The sequence below is a fragment of the Anabrus simplex genome, chromosome 2 (assembly GCF_040414725.1).
Source record: "Anabrus simplex isolate iqAnaSimp1 chromosome 2, ASM4041472v1, whole genome shotgun sequence".
NCBI lineage: Eukaryota > Metazoa > Arthropoda > Insecta > Orthoptera > Tettigoniidae > Anabrus > Anabrus simplex.
This window is the reverse complement of record NC_090266.1, coordinates 552,761,972-552,769,610: the sequence shown is the minus strand read 5'-3', so window position 1 is coordinate 552,769,610 and position 7,639 is coordinate 552,761,972.

Sequence of the window (7,639 nt, the reverse complement as noted above, 5' to 3'; positions counted from 1 at the left end):
TTATTATTATTATTATTATTATTATTATTATTATTATTATTATTATTATTATTATTATTATTATTATTTGCTAGTGGTATAACGTCGCACTAACTCATAGAAAGTGTTTGGTCGTACTGGACGTAGAAATCGGACGTTTTATTCAGTCGCCCCTAAACGAATTCACGTGTGCAACAGATGAAGAGATCCTGAGAAAACCAAGCAGTAAAGCTGTCTACAGTTCAATCATCGAAAGGTCCAATCTGTCAAAACTTCTCGAGGAAGTTCCAGGTAGTCTTACCGAGATTAGAAGACGCTCAACAGTAATTGTGAAGTACCCCTGCGAGCAAATTTTATGGCCTGTATGAAAACGGCAATTGAAGTTTTTACTGAAATGAGTAGCAGTCCCACCTTCTTCAATGTCAACCTCCTTTTTCCTTTTGCCTGCTTCTAGCAGCATGATTGTTAAGTTAATTACCTCTCTCCAAAAGAGGAGTTAACCAAACGCGGCTAAATTTCCCACTACGCCGACCATTCAGCCAAGAAGCCTGAAGAAAACTTATAAGTCAAACTCACAGTAAACTCACTGGTTGTTTTAACCACAAGTTTAAAATTTCGCCTTAACAAAGAAATTGCTTGCGATCACATGTACAAGCAACGAAGACCCGAGATATCTTAAATAACTTCTAGTATACTCCTCTGCAAGGCGTAAGCATTCCTCGAGTAGAAAAAGTAATTTACCTAGAATACGCTGTCATCATCTCTTAAGGTAATCCATCCCTTGATTCTTCAGCAAATCACAGGCGGGTGTGTTACAGAGTATCTGCTTGTTAACACATTAATTACATCCTTGTCATTGAGCCTGCTTGTGTATGCATTTTACGTCCGTCTTCCTTCAGCGAATAGTTTAGGAGCGACATGTTGTATATTTCATGATGAAGAATATCTCGAAGTTGACAGAATAGGCAATCGAGTTCGTGATGAAACAGGATTCCAGCACGTGTCTCCGAAACCTTCACACCATATAAGATCGTAAGTGTCATAGCAAGCAAAACAATATAATTAACACCCATCCTCACGCCAGAATTTTTCATAGGTGACACGAAGCCCATTATTAATGTCATCAGGCTTATATTTAAGGGTACTATAGCAGGTGATATTGGTAAAAACATGTCGATTTTTAGTTTTGTATGGAAAATTGTTATTTGAAATTTCCACTTTAATTTGATGTCTTTTTCATTGATTTTGGATGTCTGCAAGTATTTAAAAATTTATAAAAGTATGTTACTGCACAAGCCATTTCTCCAGATTTCCTGAGCCCTCGTTCAGCGAAGACTAGTTATCTCGGTAACTATTTGCTGTAGAAGGCAGTAATTTATGTTATTTTGCAGTACATATCCTTCTGCATAAGGTGGCTACATTGGTTGCTATTATATCAATTTCTCCCTGGTAAGAATTATAGTAGCATCCACGTTTTGTAAGTGGCATTACACTTTCAAGTGTGATTTTTGAAAAACAATTATTTTTTGGGAATGTTTCCCATTTTCTCAGAAACTACTTAAGCTAGACCACTGAAATTGTTACCTCTCATTAGTCCGACTCGTTGGCTGAATGGTCAGCGTACTGGCCTTCGGTTCAGAGGGTCCCGGGTGCGATTCCCGGCCGGGTCGGGGATTTTAAACTTAATTGGTTAATTCCAATGGCCCGGGGGCTGGGTGTTTGTGCTGTCCCCAACATCCCTGAAACTCACACACCACACATAACACTATCCTCCACCACAATAACACGCAGTTACCTACAAATGGCAGATGCCGCCCACCCTCATCGGAGGGTCTGCCTTACAAGGGCTGCACTCGGCTAGAAATAGCCACACTAAATTATTATATTATATACCTCTCATTAAAATTATTATTGTTTTTATATGGATATTCAGTGGTGGAGATACCAGATAGGCTATAGTTTGATCGTAAATATTAAAAAAAAAACATGATTTATAAAATCCATATCTCGATTTCTAATAAAGGTAGAATCAAGAAGGTAGACCAGTAAATGCTTTATATATCCTGTCAAAATTTAGTGTTATTACATTGGACAGTACCAAAGAAACTGGGATGTAAACCTATTAAATTACCAGGATAGGCCATTGACACTCCCTTAAAGGTGTCATAACAAGCGAAACAATATAATTAACATCCATCTTCAAGCAGAATTTTGCATAGGTGTCACGAAGCCGATTATTAGTGTCATTACGCATATATATAGTGTCACAGAAGTTACTAATAAAAAATGCTTATCTTCATAAGAATACTCCAGTGAAATGTTAAGCTGTGGTGGCTGAGTGACAGTAAAGAGAATGCATATCCACAATATATAATTATTGAGGGCTGCGGTAGATGCTTCATGATATGAAATGTGGTACATTTTGACTGTTACGGGAGTAAGTGGTTTACAAAGGTGAAAGAAGGTGCGGGCATGAATGAGTGGATATAGAACAGTCAGAAGATTCATTTAAAACTTTAAAATTGGACCTATAGTTCTTTCTCTTCTTTTTTTCTATCTTAAACTTTGCACTTTGCTAAGCAAACAACAAATCATTTACAGAATTAGCTCATTAGCTTGGGTAACAATGTTAGAAAAATCAGAATAATCAACTAATAACCGATTAACAACCCGAGATTGAAGCTCCCTAATTACAAATTTTACATGAGCACTATTGCTCCTTTCAACCAACAGTCAAGGAGACGGATCTCTCAAATTTTACATCAGTGGATGAGCGTCTTTGTTCTACAAAATTACACCTTCCAGGCCTATCACAGGCACAGCCTACATTTAACAGAATTAAACAGTATTCACTGTCTTAATTGCTCATCAGTATGATTTGCCTTAAAATGAAATGAATAAGGTTAACTGTAACAGGGGTAGCAAGTACCAATTCTACGTGGCCTTATTTAAAAACAAGCGGTTGAAGTTACTGGGCGAGCATCAAAATGCTAGGACGCGAACACTGGCACTCATTGAAAATTACATGAAATACTTAGGGCCGAATTCATAGACAACACTTATACATAATGGCCCCTTATAAGCTAGGTTTCATTTCGTATTACCTACTTCAGTGTCCCACTTATTGCTATAAGTGGACCTCCCACATACACTTAAATGACTGACTTATGTTGCAGCAAGGTAGAGGATAATGATTTTGCTGAATATGTTGCATTTCATTCACAGAATGCTTTCCGTGCACACAGTAGAAATAGAAAATCCTGTCGAAATGTAATGCGACCAACAATTTAAAGAAGGTTTCATTTTAGTAAAGTGAGAGTTATGAATATTCTTGTTCCTTTGATTGAGAAATTGAACATAACCTCTCCCTATCTTACCATTGATGAAGTTATTGTTTTGAGATTCTATGCCACCTCTTAATTTCAGGTTATTGTTATTATTATCACCATCACCATTACCGGTATTTTGCTTAATTAATTGGAAACGTATTACAAGTTGATAAGCTACCAAGACTGTAGACTCATGGAATAGTAAAGAACTATATTGAGTTATAAGAAAAATGAACGTGTTGCACTACCACCATTTATTTTAAGGTTGATTTGTGCTAATTATATCAGGTTAGTCAACCAATCGTTTGCCGGATTATGTAAGTAGTTTCTGAAATTATGGCATCCCACATCAAAACATACTATTTACATTTTATTGAGGAAGTAATTAGGCCTATTACAACGTAACGGCTACGGATATATTTGTCAAATCATTAAAAGCATTGTAAGGCTAGATATTCTACATTTGGATGAATATTTGTATAGGTTCGAGTACCTGGATAACTATAAACATATTATATTAAGAATAAAATTAGACTTTGGGCATTGTCGTAGTTTGCATTGTCCACAAGTTTTCTCACGTCATTTTTATTCTGATGAGAAACTGCGTCGGTCTGCTGGTTCTATATTATGTGCATGTAGATCAACACAAGTTCTTGCAGGTGCGTCTCAGCTCGCTGTTTTTTATATATTCTTATAACCAAATGCAATATAGACGATCATTTAACCTAAAAAATTTCGCGCGCGGTCACGCGATGTCCTTTGATAAACAAAACACAATAGATCATTCCACTATTCGGTAGCCAGAACTACACGATCCAAGAAGCATGGGCATAAAATACAGCATTGCCACATCTCCAGTGATACTCCTTGTATCAATGAGTGTGCTGTTTAAGTGCTGCCTATGAAATGTAAACTCATATAAGTGATCCCTTATTATTTAAGCGTTCCACTTATGTATAAGTGCTGACTATGAATTTGGCCCTTAGAACCCTATTTGGGTTTATGGCCCGACGGTACAGAGGCTAAGCCTATACTACGGAGGTGACTAGATGAAAAAGAAAATATTTAAGTTACAGAAATTACAGATAGGTTTTAAAGGTTACAAAATGGTATTCGACACCAAGTTGAAGGGGGAATACAAGAGGGTATCACTCTTCATTCCCTGTTTCGAGTAAGTTCTTGAGTGAGAATTTACATTAAGAAATTAAAGGTTCATCGCGAAAGAAATTTGAAAACTGCCCCTCGAGCTAACTTTCAAAGACTATTACGTTGTTAAGAAGAATCTGCCATTAACTTGAGCTGGTAGACCTCCCGAAGATGGACGAGAAGCCCTTTTCCCCTGTCTCCGACGAACACACTCTAGACTGGAGCGATCACGAAAGAACACATGGCCCGAAATGTGCTAGCCTTTATAGCGGAGAGGAAGGTTCCAGATTTCTCTGGGTCGAAACCCTGACACACCCACAATTTTCATTACACAGTCAAATAATTATCAAAAACCGTGATTGGTTACTTAAATAAATGTACAAATTTTCTAATTGGCTAACGAGTTAAGTTGGCGCGAAGAGATAGAAGTGCTGATAACTTTTGAACACCAAAAACAATCAATAAACAATAGGGAAGATGTATGATCCGGGGTTTTAATTTAAAATATGCTAATCTGATTCAAAATTTCACGCAGAATTCAAAAATGTGATCAGAATGAACAAATAATAACTCCAAACATGATAAAAATCTAAATTAATGTACGAAAATGTCACGTGACACAAGTACGCGACCTCATTGGTCTGACGTCATCGTACAGGTTGACTGAATTAGCAGACGAAATAACACATAGTGTGCTGTGAGAAGCAGGATACAATTTGTGTATTTCTACTTTTTGATAGTGTCTGGTATAGTTAAATTGGAGGTCTATACATTCGATAATAATCTGAGTGGTATGTTTTAGACTTAAAATTAATCCTGCGCAGACAGTGAGGCAGAAAACTTATAAATGGTGTATAGTTCCGATGTGCAATAGCACATCGCATACCATCCCAAACAAATTGTTTATAAATGTTCCAAAGGCACTAAAACTAGGGAGAAATGGATTTTGGCGAGCCGGAGGAATGCTGGTGATATATAGGAAAAGTCTACAGTTTATTTTTTTGAAGATCATTTTAACGTAAGTTGAATTTGTTTGAATTTTCAATCACTTTTCCATGTCAGCTGTTCCTGTGGTAAAACTTTAAATTTTAATGTATGATGTTTTAATTAAATGCTTCCATTACATCTTGGAATATGAAAGTAATAAACAGTGCATTAATTAATGCTGATTATTAAAGTATTCTCCGAACCTAACCTATGTTTCGGGTGATCCATGTCAAGGTAATAAACCAAAGGGGTTATGAACCATATTGACAACTCTAATTATACCAATTTATCTTGGCATGCGACAGTTATTTATGTCTTTATTGAAGAGCTTACATTTGTAAAGAAATTTGGGCTATAGCTAAATACTCTATAATATAACAAAAAATAAGCATGTACATCATGAAAGAAAACAATGTGAATTTAACAAATGTATATCTCTACACAAAACCAATGCTTGTCTGTTGGGGCCTTAAAAGTTAACAATGCTCAATTATAATAATTATCATAATATTAAAGAAATACATAATTGCAGGCAGGTGAAAATAGTGATGTTGGTGCTGAAAATATTATCCAACTTAGCCTAAGTTTTAGGTTATACATGCCAAGTCAATAAACCGAAGGGTAAAAATACCGGGCAAGTTGGCCGTGTGGATAGGAGCGCGCAGCTGTGAGCTCGCATCCGGGAGATAGTGGGTTCGAACCCCGCTGTCGGCAGCCCTGAAGATGGTTTTCCGTGGTTTCCCATTTACACACCAGGAAAATTATGGGGATGTACCTTAATTAAGGCCAAGACCGCTTCCTTCCCATTCCTAGGCCTTTCCTGTCCCATCGTCGCCATAAGATCTATGTGTGACGGTGCGACGCAAAAAAAGTAAAAGTCACAGTACCCAAAGACATTCCTGTGTTGAACGACTAAAATGTCACCAAGACACTTTCCTTGCGTGATATGCTCAGCTTGTTAAAAGCCAAATGTAATTAATGTTACTGGTTTTACGCCCCGCTAACTACTTCTACGGTTTTCAGAGGCGCCGATGTGCAGGAATTTAGTCCTGCAGGAGTTCTTCTACGTGCCAGTAAATCTACCGACACGAGGCTGCCAATACCCTGCATTTCTACTGCTCAGATTTCTACATTAAGACCTAGAAATATCATTAATTGTGTATAAGGTCGGCTAAAATTAGTAGTATAAAGTGGGTTTCCAGTCTTATTCATTATTATACCAATTTGTATTTATTTTGATAAACATGTATAATTACTGCTATGCGTATTTAAAACTGGTGCAGTGAGCATCGTATAGGCTACAGTACATCCGAATATTCCATCGTATTTGATTTTATAGCATTATCGGTCGGCACTGCCCAAATGGTCCTTGAAGGAAAATACTGAAACCAGAAAACTCATGTTGATAATAACAAGTAGGGATGTATGAGATGTGGAGATACGTCGCTCATAAAGATCAGGATGAAGTGTACAAAGCTAAAATTATAATTTGAAGAAAGAACTGTAATCGAAGCAGGTTCTGGTTACTAACTCCGTATACATCCTGAAATGAGCTGCTACTTTGTCTTAGGTATTTAGGTGAGGCATCGGGAGGTCATCATTCCCAGCTACCTAAAATATGCGTGACATTGTATAATCGAAATTACTTCGGGTATAGGAAAGGAACAAGCGAGGAAAGAAAAGGGCATTAACACAATTACAATATACAGTATAAAGCGGCACAGCACGTAGCCCATGCATCTTAACTGAACCTGTGTTGTAACACTGTACTACTACAGCAATCGTTAATTTTAAATTCTTAGATTTGATTTCACCAAAATATCCATTTACAAACAATTTGCATTTTATATTTTGTACAGTGGCATTAGATTTTTCCGTATGCATGGAGTAGTAAGCACTGATTGTGGTTAAAACAATGTTAAGGATATATTCTTCTTTCTTCGAATGAGCCAACTATGGACTACGAAGGTTAAGCAAAATAGTTTTCAGCTAACAAGGCATTGGTTTCACGTTCTTAAGAGACTTCTTCCTAGCCCATGTCTCCTTGATTTTCTGGCTTTGTAGTTGTTTACCTGCTTCTGATCTGTTTGGTCTTTGCCCTTTCTAATGTTCAATCTGTGGGTCTTTATTTGACATTTTCCGGAAAGTTTGTCTGTACTGGATATGAGATTCATAGATGTTGAAGGTTTGAAGATCTT